We start from the raw sequence: 26,953 nt of genomic DNA on the forward strand, positions 1-26,953 counted from the left end.
TTCCCAGAGTTAAAAGTGTCCTATCTTAATCCCAGAGTTATATTTAGTAATTAGAAAGACATTGAGAAACTAAATTGAAACTTCTAAAATGTGATTTGTAATGATTTTGGACAGCATCATCAAAATATTGAGAACTAAATTTAGCCAGCAAGAATGAATGCTTTTTTTTATTGTCAAGTTCAGTTAAAACCTTCCTGGAAGAGTTAACTTTAGCTGTAGAGTTTACAGTTTCATGCAGTACACTTTCAGGAAATAAGCCTCTTTTAGGAAAACAAAAAAAAACAAAAAACAAAACAAAACAAAACAAAAAAAACAAAACACAAAGAAAAACCAAACAAACAATAAAATAAATAAAAACCAAGCAGCAAAATTAGGCCAAATTCTGATATAAACTTCAAATATCAAGTATTCTCTGTAGAAATATAATATGCATAGCAAAAATTCATTGGTTTTAAGAGAGGGATAATCGCTCCCTGTACATATGTATTTCTCCCTCTCTCTCTCCTTGTTTTTGTAGTTAACAGACAATACTGAGATACTGAAGAACATTTCCAGCAATGGAAATTACAGCTTATAAATATTTCACACAATCTGATGATTATACTTGATTAATTAGTTTTCAAGAAGCAAGTTAAAAGCCGTGAAAACATCAACAAAACCTTACTGAATAATTTCTTAAAGAAAAACTCAGTAAGCAGATAATCTCAATAGCATCAGTATTAGCAACTGCAAGGGCCACTTATCTCAAATACAAGTGTTAAAACAGAAAGAAAATTATAGTATTTTATTAATGACCATTTTATATAATATAATTATTTTAGTTACCCCTATATATATATAAATATATATATATACACACACACACAAAGGATGACTGTTTTGGCTGAGATTTTAGTTCTAAATTTTTTTAAGATAGCACCTGAAACGTAATTGTACCTCTTTTCTTAAGTTTACATCTGAAATCTCTTAAGTCTACTAAATCGTTATAATAGATTTCATTATTAGTACTTAGTGTTCTCCCACATCCATCAAGATCACTCAGTATCCAATGAACAATCACCATGAAAGTCCAGTAGTAGAGAAAGGAAACATTAGAACCCAAGCAGCCATTTTCAAGTAGTATGGGACCCTTCCCTCAAGCTAAAAATAAAATATTCAAGAAAATACAGACATTTTTAAAAAAGGTTTTCTTTCTGTTAGAAATTTTGCTTCAATTAGGCTCAGTGTAAATGTGTTGAATGCATTTCAGTCTCTGTATTTTACTTCATTACAGGAAAATCCAAAGTGTCCACAAGTCTGCAACGAGACTATCATTCTAAGACAGGCTTTTTCTGCTTCCAGGAGCAGCAGCATAGAAGGTAGGACTTTCAGTCACAATTTCTAAAAGACTCTGCTTCCCAACAGTAAAAGATGGCAAATCTCATTTTATCCTAATGCATGGTAAGAGCTGCGCTCTTTTTTTAATTAATGCATAAAATGAATTTTGAATTTGGTAGCACTTAAATGAATTTCCTTGATAGGAGAAGAAACAAAAATAGAAGACTCTGCAGCTTGTGCATACGTGTAGAATGGTTATTTTGAGAAGGAAAATCTCTTTTGGAAGCAGAATGCTGGCTTACGAGAGAGTTTAAATTCAGAGAGAATGTTCTCTGGAGGTAGAGCCCTGCAGCACTGAACTGTACTCTTGGGAATGCGGTTACTTCTTTCTTGAGAATACAGTTACATCTGTTTCAACAGCACTTTTTCTTACCTAGATAGTTAAAAGCCACAAAATTGAAATAATTAGATATTGGTCTTCAAAACTGGAAGAAATAATCCTGACAGAAAAAAAAAAAAAAAAAAAAAAAAAAAAAAGAGTACAAGGCAATAGCTAAAGGTCACAAATGATTACTGTCCTATGCATTTTCATTTCCATAAGAAGTAAGGCTCAACAGATATTAACTACATGTAGTTAGATTTAATCATTTAATGCAAGTTTGCAGATGACACCAAGTTGGGACAACAAGTGTCAATCTGCCTGAGGGTAGGGAGGCCCTTCAGAGAGATCTAGATAAGCTGGATCTTTGGGCTGAGATGAATGGGATGAGGTTCAATAAGGCCAAGTGCCAGGTCCTGCACTTTGGCCACAATAACCTCATGCAGCAATACAGGCTTGGTGCAGAGTGGCTGGATGATTATAAAGAGGAAAGGGACCTGGGGATGTTGGTCGATGCTTGTAGCTTGTGGTAGTAATTTTTTGTGGGAGGACAGTTGGACTAGAGGATCTTCTAGGTTCTTTCCAGACTCGTGATTCTATGGTTCTAGGACTTTATTATTTGGATAAATTATCCCAAATAACACTACATCTACCACTAAAAATAGTAACCTTTGCCCAATTTGCAGAACTCTAATCTAAAATATTCTAATATTTTTTGAATAGTCCATACAATTTTCTAGTATCCTAAACTGCAGTCTGTATTTATCCCTGCAGAGCTATTTCCTGCTGCATATGCTATGCACATGCAATGTACATAATGCATTTTGATTTCCATTACTATCATTAATCTTCTTCCTTACTTGATGCCTGCATTTCATCTTTTTTTTTTTTTTTTTTTTTTTTTTAATCTAAATGACTTCTGTCTCAGCATGGCTTCACCACAATTCCTTTCAAAGACTTTGAAAGGTGCCAGTTTTGGCACCTGATCTGATGCACTTAAGTATAGCTCTGATGCACTTAGGTAAGACAGATTGCTGCAGTAAGCACTGAAAATAAACACAAGCTAAGTGCCTAAGTAAGGTGGACTGATCTAGATCTTATTTTTCTTGAAATGGAAGCTAGAAGAGAGATAAGAAATTAAAAGATAAGAGCATATGTCCACATAATATAATCTGCATGTTTCTTTTGTCCTAGTTCCTGACAGTTCCAGAAGTTCTGATCCAGACTACTGACAAATGGCCTATTAGTGTAGCCTAGGGACTGTGATGGTTATTGGACAAATGTAATCCATCAGTTTTTTACCTGGTCTCCCCTGAAAAATTCTGTAGTCACATATTGTGCTCAAATGTCATGGATTCGTATATTCTTCATTACTTTTAGTGACACAAAGCAAAAGATCAACAGAAGAACAGCAACAGCAGAATTACTGAAGAGTTGGCACATAGAGAAGCATCTAGTGAATGTGTTTTGTTGGACCCAAATTTTTGTTTAGGAAGGAAACCTGTTAAGAGCACACACTAGAGGGAAAGAGTATCTGAGCAGTAGCAGTAAAAAAAAAAAAAAAAAAAAAAAAAGTAATAGAGTGTCAGAACTGCTAGAAAGGATTTTCTAGATAAAGAGCAAATAAGAGCTGACTGGGAAATAGGAAAGGTGTTCTAAGTATCAAAACTTCTAGATACAGTTTGGGTTCATTATTTATTACTAAACTTTATTATTCTCTGGGATCATTGCGTGGGTAGGAGGGAGAAACAGCAAACAAAACTGAAAACATAAGCAGAACAGTCAGCAAGATACCTTTTAAAAGTATCTTTTACGTCATCAGTGCAAAATCCTTTCAGTGAACAAGAATAAATCATTTAAGAGATTCACCAAATCCTCTATCTTCCCTCAAAAAAAGGTATGAAAATATCTCAAATTTTTGTTTGAAGGCATTTTATGGTTAGACTTATGTCTTGAAAAATTGAAGTGTATGCCTCTACTACAACAAATTTTAGAGTTAAAACATTTGTTTCCATAGATTCATATCATATTAAGACAAGATGAACTTATTTCACTGAGTTTTTTATATTACAATTTTCCTAGTTCTGAAATATTTTTCTTTTATTATGTGAATATAAACTGGGACATCCCAATCTTTTCAACCTCTGCCCAGATGGAAACCTTTCCGTGTCTCTATCTTAACTCATGCTTGAATTCTCCACATGACAATTTGATCCACTCTAAGTAGGTTACCATGCCAACCTCCTTAACATCAACCTTTGCAAGAAACCACAGACAAAATTGCCAAATAGTACAGAAGTTTTAAAATTACAGCAATGCTTTAAAATACTACCACCTGGTGGTAACTGAGCATAAAAATGGATGACCAAATTCTGGTTCTGACTAAATACCATTTCAAGCCTTGAGAAGGGTTGCAAACTGGTTAAGGAGAACTAGTAGGATCGTACATTGTTGTACTTATGACCTCTAGCTACACCCTGAAGAGGAAATATGGCACATCCAATCTTGTAATGGCTATTGTCATGCATTATACATCTTTTGTGCGTCTTAGTTCATGTACACGGATGTAAATGGAAAGCCCCTAAAGAAGGTGGTTATGGACATGGTTCACTATTTGATACTAAGTATGCAGGCTACTTTTCCTGTTACAAAATAAATTACACAAGTACACAAATAAGGAAAAAAGGGCAAATTTTCTACAAGTGTAAATCCACTGAATTCAACAGAGATATAGTACAGAAAAATTTGATTTGGATCTCCCTTTAGCAATTGCCTAATGAAATATGATATGCATTAATCAGTTGCTAAGATAAGATAGAGGAGACAAACGTTTGTTTCTACAAATATCCAGTGCTAGCTATTAAAATTTTTTCAGTTGCCACTTTCAAGTGATAAAATCTGTGTTCTCTGGGCAGGGAAACCAAGAACACTGAATACTTCAGAGATGTGAGTTAGGCAGAGCTGAGGATTTTTGCTGCTAACATCACAGGCCTGGGTCTGATCTCTTTTACACAGAGTCAGTACAAGCCTGATTGCTGGCTTCAGTGGAATTATTTCTGATTCATATTGGATGGAGATCAAAAAAAGATCTGGCACTTTGGACACAACAACCCCATGCAGCGTTATAGGCTTGGGGATGAGTGGTTGGATGATTGTGAAGAAGAAAGGGACCTGGGGGTACTGGTTGATGCTCGGCTGAACATGAGCCAACAGTGGGCCCAGGTGGCCCAGAAGGCCAATGCCATCCAAACCTGCATTAGAAATAGTGTGGCCAGCAGGAGCAGGGAGGTGATCATCCCCCTCTACTCAGCTCTGGTGAGGCTGCACCTCAAGTACTGTGTTCAATTTTGGGCTCCTCACTACAGGAAAGACGTTGAGGTCCTGGAGCGTGTCCAGAGAAGGGCAATGAAACTGGTGAAGGGTCTGGAGCACAAGTCTTACGAGGAGCAGCTGAGGGAGCTGGGATTGTTTAGTCTGGAGAAGAGGAGGCTCAGGGGAGACGTCATTGCACTCTACAACCTCCTGAAGGGAGGTTGTGGTGAAGAGGGATTTGGCCTCTTCTCCCAGGCAACAAACAAGACCCAGGAAAATGGCCGCAAGTTGTATCAGAGAAGGTTTTGTTTAGAACGAGGAAAAACTTTTTCTTTCAGAGAGTGGTCAGGCACTGGAATGGCTGCCACGGAGGTGGTGGAGTCACCGTCCCTGGCAGTGTTCAAGATGCGTCTGGATGAGGAGCTGCAAGATGTGGTTTAGTGCTTGTGGTAGCAGTGGTAATGAGAATACAGTTGGACTAGATGATCTTGTAGGTTGTTTCCAACCTTGTGATTCTATGATTCTATGATTCTATGATAAAGTCCTCCTCTAAGTTTAATTAATTTTGTTTTCATTCTTGCTTGCATATGAATTAGCAGAGGACAGTTAATACATATGCATCAAAATTTCCCTGTTAACTCAGATGATAGAAGCATATGTGTGTTTCACAAAGTGTTGTGTGTCAGTGTACCTGGAGAATATCATTTTAGTTTGTACAGACAGATCATAAGGGAAGATACCCATAGGTATGAGAAAATGACTGATAATTTGCATAAGCATCTGGCAGTGTGCTAAGAAGGCCAAAACTCCCACATCGGTAGATCATGATCCAATTGCTTTTCCACTGCTTCTGAATGGCCCTATATATCATGTATTTTACTATTGAAATTACAGTTTCCTTTTCTGCTTTTCAAATTACCATTGAGCATAGATGTAAATGTGATAACTTTTCTGTTTCCCTCAGAAATAGAAAATTCCTCCCCATGTGTGAAAGTTCTATTCTTCTTAAAGATATAGGGTTTTGGTGTGGGCTATGGTTTTTTTTCTCCTGTTATGTTCAGTTTCCTACCCCAGAATAGTTTTATTGATTGACAGATGCATAATAGACTGAAATTCATGGTGAAGTTGAAAAAGAAAATAACCAATTTTGCAGTATAATATTTCATGTTAAAAGCTTTACAGTAGCAGTCATAATACTTTAAATTCCAGATATTATTTCCTATACTATATAACTGTGACATCTCTTTGCACTTGTATTTTATGATGGTCACTTCAGAAACTAACTACTCTGATATAGATCATCTTTTTCAAAGAAATAATGAAAGATATCAGATGAGAAGGTCCTTCCCATTTTTCCAGAAAAATGACAGGATTTTAGCAATTCTTTTTTGTCTACAAAATTATTTCTGGTCTATATAATTTCAGATGACATTAGAATACTAGTATCATGTTCAAAAACAGAAGATTATTTCAATTACTTAAGTCCTTTCAATTAGTTAAGCACATGTTTGTTTTGTTTTTTTTTTTTTTTTGTTTGTTTGTTTTGTTTTTTTGACTGGGACTTAACTGGAAACTGATTTGCACATTCCATTTGTTATTTTTTTCATTATAAGCATCTGCTACTAAATTTATGTCAGTAATTCAAGACTTTTTAATTTTTTTTCATATTTTTCTTGTGTTCCTGAGGAAAGATCAAGGAATAAGAATTAGAATGTTGACATCATTGGTTCTGTCTGAACCTCAGTTATTACTGGTGTTAATTTGAAACTGAAGAATAACAGACCATTTCTTCTGAAAAAATTTTCTTGTGGGAAATCACAAAATAACTGAATACATTTAATATGCTCAGGTTGCACACATCTTATAAGTTTTAGTATTGACCTGGCTTTCTCTCAGGTGGCAATATGGTAGAGTTTTAAGAGTCTCGCTGAGTGACAAATGGAGTGATAGACTGGGAAAAATAAAGGCATTTCAGTGTTTTAAAAGTGTTTTAAAAGTGTTTTAAAGTTAGATTACGTATTTGCAGTTTGTAGTCCAGCAGGTTGAAGGTCTGATTGCCCAAAAGTTTTGTCAATGACAAGTAACAGAAGGAAAGGTATATCCAGACAGATGAACAAAATCACTGTTGAGAGCCTCAGGTTGAGGTAGAAATCGGGAACTATGAGGTAAGTAAAGTGTGATTAAAGTCAGGACAGCTGGCACTAATAAACAGGAGCCTCAGGAGAGACAATCTAAAGGAGCATGAAGAGCAAGGGAGACAAAAGGACTAGAGGAGAAAAGAATGCCATGATATCAAAGACAGTGATATACACATGCTTCTAGAGAAATCTCTGACAGCCACGTGATGAGGAAAAAAAGAATCTGCAAATATTTCAGTTTACTCAAAAAAGGAAGGCCTTAAACTGAATTTAGGACAGAGCACCATATGCAAGAGGAATTAAGAATCAAGGCCACACTAAAGCAGATGTAAAGCAGAAAATACCTGGATTATAAAGCGAATGCAAATCTGAAATTAAAAGAGCCAGACAGACCAAACTAAAATGTAATCTTTAAAATAGGTAAAACCAGCAATCAGTTAGACTTGGAAAAAAAAGACAGAATAATAATAAATACAGTCAATAACTCCTTTGAAGTGTGATTCGTGGAGATGAAAGAAGTTATTGCAGTAATAGAATCATTTAAAATAGTTTAGAAATAGTTGGCCACACAACTGTACCTCATGATGTACATACTGAGACATCAGAATGATTGAAAATTCCACTGAAAGTTTATTTATGGAGAAATGAAAAAGAGAAGCCTCTAGGCAAGTAACCTGAAATGCTAAGCAGCATGACCAGAATGATCCTTGGTATAATTCCATATATTTGGAGACATTTGTATCCTAAACAACTGTTGTGTTGAGTCTCATTTGAACTTGATGTGAGTGGCTTCAACTCTCTTGATATCAATGCAATACGACCAGCTTAGTCCAGGAGGTCTGGATTTGGCATAACATGCCTCTAGTAGTAAATTGATTTTGTGAAACACTGCAGTTTGTCAGCCCTTTTGATATCTGCAGTCTCTAGAGATCTGCCCCCTTCTAGTACTGCATTGATTCATTGCTGAGTTGACCTTTAAGAATGGACCAGAATAGAATAGAATTTGGTTTGTATAATGAATTTCATTCAGGAGATGTCTCCAATGGTTGACACACCAATAATAATACAAAGATTATGTGTAGGTACATATAAAAAGAGTTGTAAATTAGACAAGAGTACATACACTGCCATGAATACAAGACTATTAAAAATGAGAAAATAAACATGGTTTGCTTTTATTTGAGACTTTTCCCCCTTTCCATTTAAAGCATGATATTACAGAAATCATTTTGCATATTTGGAATACATTAACTACAGCACAAACAAATTACTAAGTCCTTTGAGTTTGAAAGAATTGTTCATTCTTTCAGGTTTAAAAATATTTTCTTTTCTCCAGATGAGAAATATGTTTTTAATTGCTTTTCAGATTTAGTTTAAGTCAACTCTACACAGTTACTTTTCATACGTGTGAGGCTATGCTTTGTAGTTCTTGAGTACAAAGCTTCCTGTTTACCATGGCAAACCACTTTTTCAACCCTATTACTTCCTTTCAATTTCTTGATACTTCTGTAGTACCATAGATGTAGAGAATTGTCATCATGCTTTTCATCTGAAAGACCAAAAATGCTTTAAATTGAGCAGCGATAGGACAGTATGCTGACACATTCAAACTGTTTGTGACCCTACAAAGCCAGAACTTGCCTTACATGTTTTTATATTCACACAGTTTCATTATACTTAACAGGACTCCTAGCAGCTGAATTTCTTGGTGTGCTCGTGATCACAGGGAGCTATACAGTGCAATAACAAAGAGTGCATAAAGCATTTGCTTTGATAGAAATGCAAAGGGCAAGCATGAGGAAAAGTAGTCTATGAGCCTGAAAAGCAATGAAACCATGGAATAAAGGAAAGCAAGGAGTTCAATGTCAAGAAAGCTAACTCAGAGAAATTTAGAAATGCATACCAGCTTCTTTATTCTGTGTCAGCTATCACTGTTCAGTGCCTTTCTATTGCACATTTTATATATTCTTTTTACTCATGTAATATACCCAGGAATGACTAATGTATCATAAAACCTATCTTTGTGGGAGAAAGTTTAAACTCCTGAGATGCTTGTCTTGTTCCTAAATGCAGCTTTGAAAATCCATTCTCTCTGTGTGACTGGTAAAGGATTTCCTACTCCTCTGCACCAGCTAATGGATGGTTATGAAATACCAAGAAGCGGTGCATACAAAATCACAGAATCATAGAACTGTTTGGGTTGGAAGATCATCTAATTTCAACCCCCCTGCTATAGACAGGCACATCCCTTTAGATCAGATTGCGCAAAGCCCCATCCAGCCTTCAGACTTCTCCAAATCCTTCTCCTCAGGACTGCTCAGAAGCCATTATTCTCCCAGCCTGTATTTGTACTTGGGATTGCTCCAACCCCGGCACAGGACATTGCACTTTGCCTTGTTGAGCTTCGTGAGTTCAACATGAAGCCTGCCTAGATGCCTCTGGATAGTATCCCTTCACTTTAGCACGTCAACAGCGCCACTCAGTACGGTGTCCACTGACAATGTAATCCCATCATAAAAGGCCAGCAAGTTTGTCAGACATGATTTGTCCTTAGTGAAGCCACACTGGTTACCACCAAACACCTCATCTTTATTTTCCATGTGCCTTAGTTTGGCCTTCAGTAGGATCTACTCAAAGATCTTTCCAGGCACAGAAGTAGGACTGACTGGCCTATAGTTTCCTGGATCTTCTTTTTTTTTCCCTTCTTGAAAATGAAAGTTTTGTTTTCCCTTTTCTAGTCAATGGGAACTTCATCACACTGCAATGACCTTTCAAGTATGATAGATAACGGCTTTGCAACTTCATCTGACAGTTCCCTCAGAACCTATGGATGTATCTCATTGGGTCCCAAGAATCTGTTCACCTTCAGGTCTTTTAGATGGTCTTCAACCTGATCTTCACTTTACAGTGGGCAAATCTTACTTCTCCTGGTTTTTAACTTTGCTTTCTGCAACTTTGACAGTGTGGCTAGAGACCTTGCCAATGAAGACTGAGGCAAAGAAGTCACTGAGTACCTCAGCTTTACAACATCCCTCATGACCAGGTCTCTGGTTTCCTTACTGAAAGGGCCCACATCTTGCCTGGCCCTTCTACCTGTAGAATTTCTTTAATTCCACTTTATGTCCCTGGCTAGATTTAGTTTTGCCCGGGTTTTAGCTTTTCTAACCTAATCTCTGGCTGCTCAGACAACTTCTTTGTACTTTTCCCATGAACTCTTTTCTCCTTCCACTCCCTATAAACTGCTTTCTACTCCCTATAGACTTTCTTTTTGAAACAAAGTCCAAGAGTTCCTTGTTGATCCACAACAGCCTCCTGGCATTTTTGCCCTCAAGACATCAGACATCTCTTGAGTTTTGAGAACTTTTCAAATACAGATTTTCTTCTGAAAGTATACCGAGTAGATTGTAGCAGATGGCTCATTCTGTCTGGCAAATCCTTCTTAGTTCATGGCTCATTGAACTAGTAATGTTATTATTGCCTTGCATGTTAATTTGGAATCTATGTGCTAAATTTTATTGCAAAATTTTTTGATGGAAAGATTTGATCTGTGAGTATGTCTGCTCTTAGTATCCACAACTATTCTAAATATATTTAAGGTAGATTTTCAACTCTCCTCTAAAACTTGATTGGAAAAGCAGACTGTGATTAGTTGCTGTAAGGTTAATGCAATATACATTTTTCCTTGTGATGTGGAAACCTAAAGATTAAAAAGAAAAATTGCTTTAATGAAATAATTATTATAAAATTACAGCTGTAAATTTCACTTGTAACAATTTTGTTAGCACAAATGTTGCTGAAGAACTTCAGATTTCATACACTATACTCTGTTGGTCTCTGCAAGGCAATTTTCACTGGAAGAACATGTAAAAGAAATTTAGAAATTAATCTTCAGCTTTATGTAGTGGATTTCTACAGGTCTTTTAGTGATTAAAATTTTAATCACCTGATGATTAAGGGTTTCATTACCAGGCAATTAGCACTTAAATTTAAGTGCCAGGTATTTAACTTTGTTTTGGAAGTGGAACTGCCTTTTGCTGGGTATTGCATAGTTGGGTGGATGCATAACAGATTAGCAAAGTAAGAGCAAAGGGACCAGACAAGGAATTTTTGAGGGGAAGTTTCAGGGTGAAAGCATAAGAATAATGTAAGCATTTACTTTAGAGGGTGTCAGAAGGAGATTTAGGTCTAACAATGGAAATGTCACAGCAAAGTGGGACTGGCAGCTCCGTGGGGAGCAAAAAAAAGTAGGAGCTCCCCACCACATCTGGACGGGGCCTGGCAACAGGACCTGTCCCACCACACCACGGGGAATCATAGAATCACAGAATCATAGAACCTCCAAAATTGGAAAAGATTTTCAAGATCATCTAGTCCTACCATCTACCACCATTATTTCCCCTCTAAACTATGTCCCTTAGTACAACATCTAAACATTTCTTAAACAGCTCCAGGAATGATGACTCAACCACCTCCTTGCGCAGCTCATTCCAGTGCCAGACCACTATTTTGAAGAAGAAATTTTTCCTAATACCCAGCCTGAACCTCCTCTGGCTCAGCTTCAGACCATTCCCTCTAGTCCTGTTGCTACAGCAGAAGAGTTGATAGCTGGGGTTATCCCAGCCTCATGCATTAACCACCACCCTGGAGACAGGGCCAGGCCAAGGTTGGTGCAGCAGGAAACCAGCCTTGCTAAGGCCTCAGTGGGACAGGAGCAGATGGTCCTTTGGGGCTGCATGATAATATGAATCTTGAAGCAGAGCAAAACTTGCCCGGGAGTTGGCCACAAAGAATATTTTTTAATCTTCTGTGTCTTGTGAGATAGAAACGAGTACTGAAAACTTAAACAGTTCTTGTAGCACATTATAACGTGAATTGTTACTTCTTTTGTTTTCCATAGAAAGATATATTTAGCTGGGAACCTTCTCTGTGTTACTCTATGAAAACTGAACTGCAATTTAAGCAAGATGCATTTTTATGGGTTTATTTCAGAACTGTGGATTTTGCATATTGGCACTCAATGTTGAAATGCCAAGCTGGAAGCTGATTAGTTCTTTTCTTAGCATTTGCTAGTTTTAGCTGCCTCTTAATCATATTTTCCTTTTTTTTCCCTTCCCACCAGCAGGAACATTTTGGTCCTAGAAGGGCTGCACAATTTTTTCCAGTATAAATATCTAGTATTATTTATCTGTGAACAAGCTGGGTTTGTTATTTCATTGTAAATTATCTACAGTAGGTATTGGAGCTGATATGTTAGAATTCCCTTATCTTGCAGACAAATAAATTTTAAAAAAGACTAGATTTTAAAAAAGACCCTGTTTTGACTCAGTTCCATGGCTCGCTTTGATATTAGAGGAGCTGCATTCATGTATCAGTCTAGAATGGAGCTTAATATGTTCCTTCAGAGTTGACATACTGTTTCAAGATAATGTAGGATTTTGAAACTATAACCAGTCATTCAGAAGGATAGGAAGTTCACTATTTTAATGAATTTTTTTGTTGTTGGTTTGTTTCATTTATTTCTTCACTGTTCTAGTACCCTCCTAGCAACACTCATGCCATTTAGAAATCTGTATTTCTTGTCGTAGATTCAGTAAGTATGTCAGGAAAAAAGAATACAATAAAAATCCAAACCATCCCACATGTATTACTTAACTGTTTTTATTTGGTAGAAGACAAATGTAGTAAGCATTGAACTAAATCTTGTCCTTACTTCTGCTGGAATTCCGGATAGCAACTAAAAAAGGAAGCATCAGATTGAATCAAGCACTGAAAGAGCTATACATGAGTAGGAAATAGATGGTAAGCATGAGCTGAAATAGGTTTTTTTCAGAGATGAAGTTTAAAAAAGCCCAAAGCATTGTAAAAATATTTTAAGAATGAATGCTTGATTTCAACATGGCGTTTTGGGAATAGCAAATAATACACTAAACTGTTCCATCACCTGAGGAAATAATATAAAGAGATGAAAAAAAATTCTTTCCAAAGCAACTGCCAAAGAAATAATCTAACCTGGATTTCCCTTCCCTTCCCTTCCCTTCCCTTCCCTTCCCTTCCCTTCCCTTCCCTTCCCTTCCCTTCCCTTCCCTTCCCTTCCCTTCCCTTCCTTTTTTTTTTATATGATAAAAAGCATGAAGGCTGCACAAGTATTTATATATATTTTGTGTGTGTGTGTGTGTGTGTAAAAGAGATAATTACAATGGTGTCTGCTTGCATGAATATCTGTGTTGAGTCAGTGAGTCAGACTGGATTCTAGCACAGAAGTGAAGTCTGAATCTTGATTTTGTTTATTTTTATCTATTTATGATAATGTCCTGTAAATTTATAGTGAAAAATTCTACAGATGTTATAGCCAGAGCTTCAGCTTTTCAAAGATACAACTACATGGTCTAGAGAGCAAGTGGGGTAGGATTTGTCTCATCTTTCTTTTAGCAGAAATTCACCTAAGTGCTATTACATAGCTAGCTCAGGAGAAAAGGGCTTATGTCCTTGAGGTGCTTATTTCTGTTCCCTGACTGTAAAGTGGTCTGATTCAGACATGTTTGAATTATGGATATTTATGTCTGATGAGAGGAATTTTTTTCCTTAGGAGAATGAAGTTCTTCCTCGGGTGTTTATATTCAGCTTTCATTATTATAAACCTTAAATAAATCTGGATCATCAGCAACTTGTCGTATTTCCACAAGGATGAGATGAATCATGCCCTGGAAGTGTTTATCTTTTTGTTTTAGCCCAAGTGCATGACTATGCAGATTAAAAATCTGTAGACAAATGTGGTTATAAACAAATTAGATGGGCTGAATTCAGCCCTAAGTATTTTCTCCTCTTTAGCAGACAGCCATAATGCTCCTAAGTTGGAAATGATCTGTGTTAGAATGAAATATACTGTACAACACTGGTGGCAGCTACCAATAAGATATTAGGTGTCAACTTAAGTGACAAGAATTAACAGATCAATTGCTGCAAATCCTGATACTTTCACTGGCAAGACTGACCTTGGTACTTTAAGAGGAAATGTTTTTTGTTGTTGTTGCTTTCTTTATCCTCCTTTTTGTTTTCAGTATATATCTATCATGAAGCAGGAGACAGATATATTTATTAATTTGTTTATAATTCCATGTTTATTATTGTATTGATTATAAATGGAACCTACAAGTTCTGATGGATTTGAAGTAATTACAGTAAGAGAAAGACTAAATTCATGAGTTATTGAAGTTGAATCACGAGACAGAATCTTGATACACTAAAGTAAGCATTTTTCAGTTAATATTTTTCTGTCTGGCTTATAAGGGTCATTTGAGGAAATCATTTGGAGTCAGGCAGGACAATTTCTGAAGGAAAATACAAAGACACATTCATAGAAAAGGACACAGCCAGCTAGATCTAAGGAGGTTATATCTGATTAATTTGTAAACTAAATTAATAGGCAATCAGACTTTTACACAGCTATAGCCTGCCTGTATTAGAAAGACCTGGTTGAAAATAATAGTAAGGAGATGGTCAACTTTGAAAACAGAATTAATACTTTAATATGCAGAGGCATATCAAATGGAAAATAAATAAAAGAGGTTTGGAGCTTAAAATATATTTGCACAGATGAAATGTAAAATTATCTGTATACTTTTTCAAATTTACCATAAGATACAGAAGATTTTAGTTCTACTTAATGTGGGCTATAACGTCACTTGTGTACAAAAACATGATATAGAAAGTTTCACTTCCAATACCAATCAACACGAATTCAGAAGATCAACTGATTACAAAAGAGTTGCAAGAGACTTCCTGTTTAACTGAGCATCATCTCTCAACAAATTAGAAATAAATCAGTGATTCCTGTTATAGAAACAGGAATAAAGACAACTGTTCTAAACAACTATAATCCATGGAACATATTTAATAACATTAGAGATGGTATGCAGGGACAACTGTCTTTTTTTATCTTCTAGCAGTCTGTGCTTAATTCTGACCTATCTGAAGATAGCAATCATGGTAAAAAAAGCAAGACTTTAAAAAGCTGTTTGCATACAAACAGATATCTAAGTTGTTTAACAAAATATTTAATGTAATATTTTAGGTATTACATCTAATCTGATGCTTACTTATCCAAATGCAATCATGCAGTGCAAGGATAAAGATTTTAATACAGTAAGTCAATGTATAAAACATCAGGAATTTGGGGAGCAGAACTGGAGTTTGACTTCTGCAAACTTACTGTATTGTTGAGAAGGAGAAACTTGAAACTGCAATGTGAGAGGAATTGCTGAAATTTAGCTATTTAATATCCCTGAGTTTATCTTCTACTGAACAAAATAAATTGATTTTGAATGAATGGTTCAATCTTGAGCCACTGGACCCCTAACAGTTAGCATAGACCTTTATTATTATACATGATTCAGAATATCATTGCTTAACATCACACCACACACCAGCTGCAATCCAATTAAAATGACTGTAACACCACTGAACAATGAACTAAAACATCAGTTTTGTTTTGGCATACACTTATCTGTCAGTACAAGTATTAAGATTTTGATCAATAAAGAATAGCAAACTGACTTCAACAGATCTTTTTCTGCTGGTTAACCACAGTCACTCTTTGAAGGACAGTGATGATTTCACATCAGTGTCCAACTGAACTCCATTATACTGGTCTCTCATTCCCATTCCTTAAAGGAAGAAGAAGGGGAGAAAATATGTTGAGAATAAAAAGGCACATGGATGACTTGAATGAAGGAATGAGAAAGGAGAAATAAATAGGTAAAGACTTTGTGTGGAAGCAGAGAGAATAAAATAATTCTATTTATCTTCTCATAAACAAGTGATATTTGGTGACATCTGGGGAAGCAGGGCTTCAATATTAGTGCTTGTTTGTGAGGATGGAAGTTTTTATAAGGAGACCCCTCCCCTTTTTCTTGCTTTTTCAGCTTTTCTTTGCTGAGTGTGATTACACTAGTTGCCTTGGCAATCTTTGAATTTCTGCATGCTTTTATTCATTAATTTAGAACTATTTAGTATTTTTTTCCTATGAAAAGTTTCTCCGCAATGTTTCCAGGCACAAGTCAAAGTTTCAGATAAGGTAAAGGGTTGAGCATCATGTATCACATCATAACGCATTTTTTCCAGTCTTCAAGTCAAGTGTAAATCTTTCCCAAAGTCTTCTGAAAGCTCTGAGAATCCTTTTAAAAATGTAGACACTGGCAGCATTAACTTGTTCCAATATCAGTCTGACTAGCACAGCATCTAGTTTGCTACTCATGTTGCTTATTCTCCTCCCTTTAATATATTCAAAGGCATGTTGATTGGAAAATCAACAAATTCCCCTATGTTGCACGTTAATATATTTTTATTTGACAATCCTTCTAATGAACTTGTTTGAATGGTCCACTTATTACCTAGATTGCAGTCTGTAAATGGCCTTATTTAATCACTGTTTGTCATTTTTCAAGTCTTTGAATTACTCACAGATGTTACTATGTATTTAAATTTAGCTCATTTAGATCAACACTAAAAGATGTCAATATTAAATGATATCAACATTATATCGACTAAAACCCTGCAAGAGACATAGTAATTCAGCAAGGATTCCACTTTTCTAGTTGCTTTTTGAGATCTGCCAGTCAGCAATAATCCAAATGACCTCAGAGTTGTTGATATTTTGTTATGATACATTTTAAGTTGGTATATGGCAGGATATTAAACATAATTTTAAAAAGTATACAGCATTTACATATTTACTTTCCTCATCTAAGTTTTTAATCTTATCCAAACCACTGATGAGAACATAATAGCAATACAAAACTGTATACCTGAATTTCACAAGAATGTTTGACTTAATACCACTTGATGCTTGATTAAAAATTTTCATTATGCAAAAATAAGGAAGAGATTTTGAAGTCATTTCATTAAGCAGAGAAGAGATCCCAAAATGTAGTTGTTAACAGAGGTTCATCAGTCTGTGTAGCATTATCCCAAGGGATACTTTTCCAATTTCTATTCAATAATTTTTCTCAAGAAGGTAGACAAGAACATAAAATATTGTCTGGGTTTGCAGGTGATGAATGACAATGATGAATAGGATAATAAATAAGAGTCACAATAAATAAACAAGAGTCATAGTACATGCATGTCTTAATGCACTAATCTAATTTCTGAATATACAAGGGATGTTCCAAAAGTAATACCTTCTATTTTATTACATTGGCCCATGACATCACAGGCAGATGGTGGTAATATTGCAGTAGAAGCTGGAACTTCCTGTAAATATTCCATTGGATTTTGTTTCTATGCAACACATAGCAGCAGAGGGGCAGTCTAGACAAATGTCATCTGATATGGAAGTGCATATGAAGTAAATGTATGGAACTAAACTCCTCCATAAAAGAAAAACTAGCACCCATTGACATTCATCAACACTTGTTAAATTTTTGTGGAAACAGTGGATGTGAGCATGGTGAGGTGGAGGGTAATGTATTTCAGCAGTGGCAACAGTGAAAGTGACCCAGCTTCACTGGTGCAGATTTGGTGGCATATGCAGATATGATGGGATAAAGGCGTTTGTTCATCACTAGTGAAAATGCTTAGCTAATGGTGGTGACTATGTTGAAATGAATAGTGATGGCTGTGTTTTGTAGCTGAGAATTTGCTCTATCAAGCAGTATTGTTGTGTCTTTTATATGTGTTGTAGTTTCCATGGAAATAAATAGGAGGAATTATTTTCAGAGTGACTTACATATAAAGAGGGAACTATAGACTAAGAATATGCCACTGCAAAAACAGTTGTTCATACTGTTACTATACTACTGTTGATTGTCTCTCAACCTCATTTAGAATTAAAAAAAAAAACCAAAACAACTGCCTGTTAACTGTAAAATGGCCCTTATAAACTCAGACTTTAGGGACTCAATTTATTCTTTGAATCAAAGTGGAGGTTAAAAGGTGGTTTTATTCCCATATACAGATACTTTCAATTTGAAATGAAATCTGATCATGGGGGAAAAAGAAATACTTTAGACTTGCAGACAGAAACATAACAAAATATGCACATTCAACCTTGACACAGAGACAGTAAATGTAATTAGCAACGTATCAAGGAAGGTAAATAGACGTGCTGTGGCTCCGAGTCTGTAAAATGAGATTAGATATCTTTCTGGAAAACAAGCTTTGACTCAGCAACTGAGAAAATTATATACATTTCAGACCAAGTGATCATAATGGTCTGAACACAAACACCATGAATCTATTTGTCAGCTGAGAAGCACTGGCAAAGAAAAACAAGAAGTAACCTGCCAGAATTTAGTCTTCTCATGGCTTTTGAAATGTCAGTATTTTGTTGTCTGTGCTGGTTGAAAGTATCTGGAACAATATAGATCTCCCCTCCAGCAGGCTGAAGAGGGACCTGTGGTTGGACAAGAAAAATAACCAGCTGACTTCTGCAGGGAATAGAGCAGTGTGATTTTTACTCAGAGTACCCTAGGGTGGATGATGTATTGAAAGAAAAAAGTTGTGGGTGATTGAAAAGTGTTGGTGAAGTGATGACTTCAGAGATGGACACTTCAGCCTGACAGTGACCCAAGAACTCCCTAGAGAATCCTGTTAGTGATGCAATTTGACCTAAATGACTTGATGAGCTGTGCCTCGCAATGTCAGTGCTATTTCAGTATAAATCAGCACAGAGAGCACATGCTTGCAGTATAAGTAGATAAATGAATGGAAACCAGTTGAAAACAAGGCAACTAAAATTTTTAAGAAAGTTGAAAATAATTTCACTCAAAGCTGAATGGAACTGAATGGAACTGGTGAATCAAAAGTTAAAATCTATAGGATATGAAGTGGTGCTATATGAAATGTTATGTAAACTATTTGAAAAATGAATTAATGTAAAAATGCTTATTAAACCAAATCACAGATGCAAAACAGCCTAGGCATACACCTTTGACTTTGTGCCATTTTGTTTTGTTTTGTTTTGTTTTTCTATCACACAGCTGGATTAATTGACATGAACTTTCTTAAGAGACGAACACAAACATTTACAAAAGGAAGCTTGTAATGTGGTTAGCAGGTTTTAGGAGTCATTTGATAAAAGCTTGAACAACCGTGTGAGAACTTCAACAGTGGAACAGTTCATCAGAATGAAACCTTAAGCAGATGGTTCTAAATCACTGCAACTGCATACTGCATATGCTAAATGTTCGAACAGTTCTATGAATAACTGAAAGCTGTACACAAACATGGAGAAAAACAGCAGATGTGTGCGGCTGATGTTACCTGATTTCCATCACATGGAATCCTATCACTGTCAAAACTGCCACCTCTCTCCTACATAAGAAAGTGACTTTTTAAAGTTGCAGTTGATGAAGCTGATCATAAATGTGTCCATTTCAAAATACTGTACCTCAGCCTATTGCTGTGAAAGCCAGGAGCTTACACTGACACAGAGAGAAGATCACTACAGAAATAGTTCCAAACAACATTTCTAAACCTCTTAATCCTTGATTTAAATGTCAACATGAAGTGTGTACATATCTTCTGTTATTTTACAAAATGCATTTCACATTCACCAAATAGATAAAGTCTTTCTCCCAGTGAATCTGGATTTCTAGTTTCCACATCTGTAGGGTCCTACTCCAAGGTAATGGTCAGAAGTTGCAATTGTCTTCTTGTTCAGCCTTCATTTATCATCTCATTCTCTAGAGTCTTGGTCACCTCAAAGGAAGAGACATGAATTTGGTCCTATTTGTAGTACTGTTTGTTTTACAACAAACTGTTAAATTTAGGAAACACGAGTTTACAGCAGAACTTCTTTCTGTGATAAATGCTGCAACTTTTACCTCCAGAGCTCACCTCCTGAGGGAATTTGTTTCTCTGAGAAGTAAGGGCTCCACAGCAAAAAGACAATTCTGTTAAGTATGAAGTATGGAAGCTGACGCAGAAAACACAGTCTTTGGTTACTGAATGAATGAATATTCACAGGTAGGAATCAGCCAAACTAAAAGACCTTCAAGCGTAAATACATTTTTTCCTCACTGTTAATTGATTTTATCTGTTTCCTCCAGTATTTGGCAATAGTGGATACAGCAGGCATCCTTCCACTACATTCCTGATTTTAGTGTAGCATGGTGGAAGTATGGTGTCCCCAGCACTGATTATAGTACTTTTCACAAATGTATGGCAGAATGCAGGTGAGAAAAACATGATGGCATATGTAAAGTGTAAGAAGATAATACTTTCTCTATGTTCCAAGAATACATGTAAAATGAAACATTCAGTGATATTTTAGCTTATGTAGTCTTACATCTGAAGTATAATGTGAATCTATCAGAAATTGGAAGAAATAAAATAATTTTGGTTATTTGTGTCTGAGATTTTCGACTCAGTTGTACCTTACAACTCATTCTGATAAGCATCTCTGTTCCTAGAAACTGGCAGATTGACTGAAATCCTCAGAGTGCAAAGGCGTCTTTGGAACTCAGAAGTCAATGCCACAGTGTAAGAACAAAATGCATTTTTAGCATACAAGGTGATTTAACATTACTAGGATGTTTTCCTAGATATGCAAATTTGGGCCTTCTGAGAAACACGGTTTTGAAGCTTGGGTATATTTTTTGCTTGTTTAATAGACAACATTCTGATGCTGAACCTTCTAGCTTTCAAAGGTTAAGGGTCCCCAAGTACAAATATTTTTTCTATAAGATTTTTTTCTAATGTAATCTGTCAAAAGCCTATTGAAACTAACAGAGTCCTCCTCTCTAACACTAGGGACAGCAATCACTGTATTTGTCTTGTTTGTATCAATAAGAAGCCTATTTTTTATTTGTCTGGAAAGCAAATGATATCCATTGTATTTTGTGTCATAAAATTACCTATTATATTTTTCATGCTGAGAATTTGGATAACTGTTCTGTACATAACTGAAATATTATTATTTTATTTTATTTTCAGTGCAACAGCATCAGCACGTAAGAAAAGATATGATGTAACCTTATGTTGGAAGGTGAAATTTTAAAAAAGTATCATAAGTTTTCCAGAAGCTTTAGTCCATGATTTGCATAATGTTATGGTACAAAGAATAAGACACAGAGAAAATTGTCAGTTATTTGGACACTGGTAAGCTAGTGTGTGCCTTTTATTTCCTTTGCTATTTTTTTGTAGAGGAAAATGTGAAGAAAGGAACAATTACCTTTTCCTCTAGAAGACAGATAAATAGAGGTGCCTTTGTACGATTATCTGAAGAACCATGCAACTAAGTTCTCATTACAATCAGTAGAGATTTGATTTCCATTTAATCAACGTCCACCAGAGTTGACTTCCATTAACAGTCCAATGTATCCTCAGAGGTTCATGATGCTTGTGCGAGAGGGCAATGGAATGAAGCTCCATGATTGTTCATTTAACTTATTCCTCAGATTTCTCTGCTTTTATTTCTCTCTGAATTTATCACTGTCGCTCCCTCACCTTCACCTTTCTTACAATTTATGTATGGCAATTCCTCTGCTGGATTAAATTACAGAGGTTTCATTGATATTGCCCAAGATCTTTGATGAGAATCTTGGTCATGTCATTCTGTATCTCCCTTGAGATCATGAAATATTCTACTCTGATACTTCTAAACCCAACAAGAAGCAATCTTATGTTATATTGTATATACAAATTTTACAGAGTTAATCACTAAACTCTTTGAATGACTTCCAATATTAGTTGAGAAAATTACTAACATTTCAGCCAGGTCATTTCTCTCATTTCCATTCCCCGTGTGCAGCTTGAGGTTTTTGTTTCAGTAAACATTGGTTCCTATGTTTTGTTTTGGTGGGTTTTTTTTTTTCCAATTTATTTTAAATGAAATTAATTCAGAAATTTATATTGAAAATGACTATCACAGGACTATACCTGACAATTGCAGCAGAAAACAATCAAGTATGAGGCTGCTACTAAACCCTGAAGGAAGCTCCTCCTGTAGTCCCATGGAAAGCCCTTTTCTAGTGCAAATGAGCTGTTCCTAACTGCTGTTCATTGTGCCAGTGGATTTAATTTGTTTGGCTACAGCTCCCAGCATACAACTTAAACATTTTTTAGGTGTACTTAGCCCAGAAGAATAGAATAATTGTAAGAAATTTAACTTGACTTTTTATTATTTAGAAATAAATAAATATATAAATATAGAAGAGAGGAGAGGACAAATGAGTTTGCAGCAGCTGAGTTTCAAAAAATTACTAAGGGGACTATGACTCCCCAGTCAGAAACCGTGAGACCAGATGTGGCTGCAGGTACTCTAGTCTAACATTCATAATAGAGGCTATATAATGTTATTGCTGTCCTCTAGTGAGTTCAGTAAATGTTGTATAATTAAAATTGGAGGAGGTTGAGTCACTACCCTAGCTTTCAGTGAAATAGATCCTATTTTCTTTACGAAAGCCCATTTTTGTTCTGCTTGTATTGTAATAACTACTGAAATTACTGCTCGCTTGAAGCTGAATTTGTCTGGAAGCTGAAACTCCTCAAAATATTAATACAAAAATTGGCCTTTTTGTACAGGAGGGAGGAACAATTAATGCTTCTGCTAAATGAAAGGCTGCAGTGTAAACTTGTCCCTTAGCAGAAGGCAAGAGGTGAGGGAGAGGTTACATAAATCAAATAGCTTGCCCAGAAATGTTGTAGATGCCATGGCAGGGGTTGGATGGGCTGTAAACTTCCTTCCATCCAAACCACTCTATGATTCCATGAAACATAGACTAAATTGAACTGTGGTCTTTTACAACTGATTTGGCTAACCTCTGCAATTACTTCAGAAGACATTTAGAGTAGGTGACAACTCGACATAGATCCTGAGGGATATACTTTGTTAGTCAGATAAGTGTTTGATTTTTCTGCTAAAGAATAAGTAGATAATAGACTATTTTTTTTTCTTCTTGAATTAGAATCCTAGGAGATATTTCCTAGAGAGACTCCTTAAATTTTACAGTCTTTCAAACTGGGTTTCCAGTGTGTACCAAAAGCTTCCTTTTTGAGGCAGAGAATTAATTGTGTTGAAATGATTCCAGCACATTTTGAAATTTCTTGGTCTTTTGACTTAAAATATCTTAGAAATACCAGATAGGGCAAGGAACATTAAAAAATAGGAAAGATACAGTGTTATTTAGCCTTCTTTCTTCAGGAATACATTAGTGACTGCTATATATAACTTTTGCCATTAGTTTTCCAGTCCCAGAATAGATCCATCCAGTCCTTAAAGGCCATTTTATTCCTTTTGGAAGTTAGCAATGATGACTCCACAGTAATCTTGTTAAAAATCAGTAGTCTCCTTATATGTGACCATAGCAATGGAACTGAGCTCAGACGCTCAAAGGGAAAAGACTTATTCTTTCACTTTAAGGGTCTTGATTTCTGAAGAGAAGTCATCAACTTTGTTATATATTGTTTCCATTTGGTCTACTAGAGTATATGCTCAGGAACGTTTAGTTTCTTCCTAGCCTTGCTTGGTTTGGGTCACTGAGCATGGAAAAACATGCTATAAAGAAAGCTATGAACTCAATAAGGGAGTTTTGTGTAAAAGTAATACAGATCTGAATTTCATTTAGTTAAGAAAAATAAATATATAATAACAAATAAACATGTGTCAGTCAATTCTTCCCAGGAATATTTGTGTTTACAAGAATACTAAATTGAAAATACATACAAGAATAAATATTTTGAGTGTACAGTAATATGTATTGAACGCTGCAGTCTATTGATGTTTGTTTTAAAATTCCAGTGAAGTAGAATTTGAGAAAGAACATCTAGCATTTGAAGCTGAATTGGGAAATTAGTAATAATACCTTTAGGAAAATACCCTAAATATTTTTCAAGTAAATGTTTCTATCATTTTTGAAAACTTCATAATTTGTGTGAGCCCGTAGCCATGTCTATGTACTGTATGTAAAAAGTGACCAACCAGTTCTGTCAGAATATGAACTCCGTGGCAGAAAATTTTTCTTTGCGATCATCTCAGCTTGCATTCAGTCCTACAACAAACAAAACATACATACTTATAAATAGTACTATTTTGGAGTAGATACTTCTTGAAAGTTAAGATTATTGAATTAAATTCACTGCTCTAAGAAAATACTTGGCAATAAAAATAGTCTTTATGCTGGTAAGAGAATATCCAAATGTGCTTATCCAGTCATGACATTGACTTGCCAGGAAAATCAGTAAATGAAGGAAATGTGAGCATTTCTTTGCAGTATTTTTTCTAGTTTCTTCTCTGACTTCCAGTACAATACTAGCTTTTTTTATAATGTTATTGTACAGCCTGAGAAGATCCACCATATCTTCCAGTTTCTGCGTAAGAATGAGTTAGGGCTGTAGACATTTAGACAAATAGAATTAATCCGTATTCATGGTGTAGAGAAGCAAGAGCTCTCTCTCTTATTTTTTTATCACTTCCTTTTCAAAACAATGGAGTAGTTTAGAGTTGTGTTCAGCTCTGTCTTTTTGGCTTAAAAACTCCTTATATGTCATGCAATCCTGGGCTGAAGTGAACAAAAGGAGTTGCAAGCGTGTCCATGCTGAAAGAGGAACCGTCTGGAGAGTACAGGAGCTTTTTCAATTCCTTTCAAACTTCATTCCTTTCAAGAAAAACTTCAGTCACTCATAAATCAGATGGGAGTCTTATTCAAATACTGAACTGGTGAGAGTCACAATCTGCCTCCTTCTGACAGAAAGCAGCAGAACTCTCTGTGTCTGCCAGACATTTGTTTGGACCCACTTGTAAATCTTTGAAACAGACTTTTACAACTTCAGGAAGACAAAGGAAAGGATGTGATGCGTAGAGCTTTTGACAAATCTTACACCTAAGGGTCTTTGTGTTCCAAAGGAGTAACTTCCTGTCTTTCACTGAGAAGAACAGAAAACGCTCAATTAAAGTGAATGTATAATTTGGGATTCCAAGCTAATTTCAGGATAGACAACAGCTGAGCAGGGATTTGGAGACTATAATTTTTTTACTTTGTTATCCAAAGTGGGATCTAAGTGGGACTCTGGAGTAGAGCAGGACATAAATCTCTTTTTGTTAATCTTGTCTTTCTTCCTAAGAGATTGGATTGATGCTACTATACCCTATACAACATAAATCAAGTGGTAAGATCTTTCAGTTTTTAATGATCTATGAGATATGAAAGGCTGTTTGATGTTTCCCATTATTTATTTTTGCCTTTTTCCAAAGATCTGTCCTATATTTATCAATGTGGCACCAGAGCATCAGCTTCAAGTATTTTGAATCATCCACTCTCATCAGATTTCTGTTTTGAAAATGTTACGTATGTTGATTTGCATGCTGCTCATGGCTCCTTGTGGTGACAAATTAGCATGCTTATTTCTTACAATCCAAACTGAGTTGAAGCTCCCAGCCCTCTAAAGTGGATGTTCACAGCTAGCGTGCTGCCTGCCATAATTGTGTGATTTTTTGACCATGAGAATTACATAAGAAATGCTCAAGAAATGAGCAAATTTTGACAGTTGCAGACTACTCAGCTTCCCCCCAAAAAATTCCATAGCCTTTACAGAAACTGTGTGGAATAACTGACCGGTACCTTTGTAGGCATTTGGTTGTCATTTCCTACAAAGCACAAATGGAGCAGTAAAGGCAGAAGTATCACTACTTGACAAGAGTTACTCGCTTCTGTGGATTTCTCAGAAAATGTGGGTGTTTAGATCTAAAATTTCTGATGAATAAGTCAGGCCAACAAGAACACAGGAGCCACAGGAGCAGCTGGGAGTAAATCTAAACGTATATTTTAAAAAGCTGCAGGTGGGCTCAGTGAGCAGGTATAAAAATTATTACCGTAAGGCCAAAATGTCTGTTCTGGGAAAACAGTCAAAGTTTTGATATTAGTCTGTATGTATGAAGGGGAAATAGCAGTTCAGTGATATATTTAAGCACGTGCAAATATCTATTCCTAAAATTATAATCGAGAAAGATCCAAACATATAGCACAAATTGTGGTTCCTGAAACCTAACTAAAGCTTAGGATGTAAAATGATTAAGACAGGAAAACATGCCCGTCATGTCTCCAAATAAGAAATTAGATAATTTTTATCTGTCAGAACTTTTCTCTATTAATGCTTTTGCTACTCTACTCTATTTTTTAATCTCTATTCTGAATCTCTCTTTTTTGATCGTCAGCTATCCCATCACTACATATACATAGCAGTTGTTGAAATGAGTGGGACTTGCAGCAGGTGAGATCAGTGATTCTATGTGGTCTTCTCCCCTTTTCCTTTCTGGGAAATATAGTATGTAAATAAATAATTTTTTTCTGGAACTAATAAAAGAAACAATACCCCAGCCCGGTAAAATGAATAAAATTCATCTCAGTAATTCTTTTCTATATATGTGGTGCATTTTTGGGTAACTTGACTTTCTCCATTGTAAAACACAATGTTTTGGAATGTCTTCCAGTAGGGGTTCATTGGCTTATGAAATGAGTTTGGCGACCTCAGTTAGCAGGTGACAGGTGTGCACACAACACAGAAGCAAACACTTCTGTGCTGCTGGCACCAGGATCCACCTTTGGCCACATTCCGAAAGCAGAGGCCAATCACTAAAGCAGATGTGGACAATGCAGTATCCTGATGGGTTATGCAGGTCAGGTTTGAGGCTCATTACCAGGAAAACTCACATCTGCTGTTTGCACTTTTAGCCCTTTCTTCAACAGAAAGGCCACTCCAGAAAATAGAATACATTCTTCAAGGCATGCTGTATAACCCCCAAGAGGCAGCCTTGTTAGGAAATGGGAATCTCTTAAGTAGAATTTCAGTAGCTGAATGTTTCCTTAAA

The sequence above is a fragment of the Centrocercus urophasianus genome, unplaced genomic scaffold (genome assembly GCF_019232065.1).
Source record: "Centrocercus urophasianus isolate 14NV4802_14NV808 unplaced genomic scaffold, USGS_Curo_1.0 seq_10, whole genome shotgun sequence".
Lineage (NCBI taxonomy): Eukaryota > Metazoa > Chordata > Aves > Galliformes > Phasianidae > Centrocercus > Centrocercus urophasianus.